Below are 1547 nucleotides of genomic sequence, written 5' to 3'. Positions count from 1 at the left end.
TCATGAAGCGTTAAACTTCTTTATAGCAGAGAACGCTTACTAATACAGCATTTTCTGTTTGTGAGGGAAGGATTAAAAATGGTTGTGAAATGCAGAAGCAGTCATAACTAAAAATAATAAAATACATGAAGATTTAAATGGTATAAAAATAGATGCATGTTAATGGTAATTACTAATCATTTTGTTGTGGAGATTAAGTATACTAATGTATATAAACCCTTCCATAAATGAGAGTCATTGTTATTACTAATAAAGGATAAAATGCAGGCTAGCAACAAAGTATCACAGAATCTCTTGACATGTGGCTGCAGGTCAAATTGCACATTATGGGAAATTCGCAGAGGATATGGGTGTGCAGGATGAGTGAACATCATGATCATTTTCTATCTTCATAAATAAAAATGTCTTTGAATGACTTCTTGAAAATACACATGCAGATAGACAGATTATGTACAAATATATTATAGTGGTCTCTGTAGGAAAAGAAAACAAAATTAGAAAGAAGCTGATACAAACTCTTCTAATTGAACAGCCTGCTTTGTAGGTTGTGGGAGTGAGTGTGGGAGAGGCCTTCAGAAAGAACTCAATTCTAACATAGGGCAAGTGCCTTTTAGTGTTATATAAACATGTGACCATTGATCAACAATAACTTATTGTGGTGTAATAAGTTCTCTCTTGAGTGGAGCTAATTGAATGAGTCTATCAACCATGAAGAAAAGATCTATAAATGCCATCATGAAAGAGATTAGGGATTTGCTGAATTTTTGCTACAGAATAAGCATGCTTCATCTTTTCACTCATAAGTTCTTGCCCAAGAAACTGTTATGTAACTCAGGTATTTAGATTATAAACTAAGCAAACAAACCAAATGTTTATTGATAATGGCTTGTATGAATATTCATTTTAAAAATAATTATTTCTCTTCCTACTTCGGTCAATGAGCAAAGAGATACCTTGTTGGTGGTGGTCTTATATCACTCAAGGGCAGAGCAGTCCTTTGTGCATCCAAGCTTAGTGCCTGGCTTGGTGTCCAAAGCTGTTTTATGCCTAAAAAACATAAAAGTCAAATCAAATGTTAATTTAATCTGTTGCACGTGTGAAAGTAGGCCCTACAAGTTGCCCAGGAGCATAGTCCCTGGCAACATAGCATAGGAGCTGGACCTAGTGAAGGGAATGCAGGTGAGCCAGGCCTGAGGACAAGGGCAAAGGAAAGCTGGCCCCTCCACTTGGGTGGTCTGCCCATGTGGTGGGATGGGTACAGGGGGAAACACCCTTCACTTCTTGCCATCTGCAGTAGTCAGGTTTGCCCTGACTGTGAAAGCAAGGGTGAGCTAACCCTGAGAGTATGAGAGTGGGAGTGAAGCCCCAGCCTCTCACAAGCTACAGTACTGGAGAATGTGAGTTCCATACCTGATAGGACAGCACAAGCTATGGAGGCCCCAGTGAGGGTGAATAAGCCCAAGGCCACGAGAGAAGGACAATATTATCTCCATGGCACAGGGTAACAGGGAGAACTCTTGGTGTGGATCCAATATTGATGATGTCAC

At 39.4% G+C, this 1547-nt stretch overlaps 1 pseudogene; it reads left to right on the top strand.

The window, feature by feature from the left end:
* The first annotated feature begins 926 nt into the window (after positions 1–926).
* LOC117716643 (small nucleolar RNA SNORA48) lies at positions 927–1060 on the top strand (annotated as a pseudogene).
* The last annotated feature ends 487 nt before the right edge of the window (positions 1061–1547 follow it).

The sequence above is a fragment of the Arvicanthis niloticus genome, chromosome 10 (assembly GCF_011762505.2).
Source record: "Arvicanthis niloticus isolate mArvNil1 chromosome 10, mArvNil1.pat.X, whole genome shotgun sequence".
NCBI classification, from domain to species: domain Eukaryota; kingdom Metazoa; phylum Chordata; class Mammalia; order Rodentia; family Muridae; genus Arvicanthis; species Arvicanthis niloticus.
This window is presented reverse-complemented; position numbering and strand designations above follow the sequence as displayed.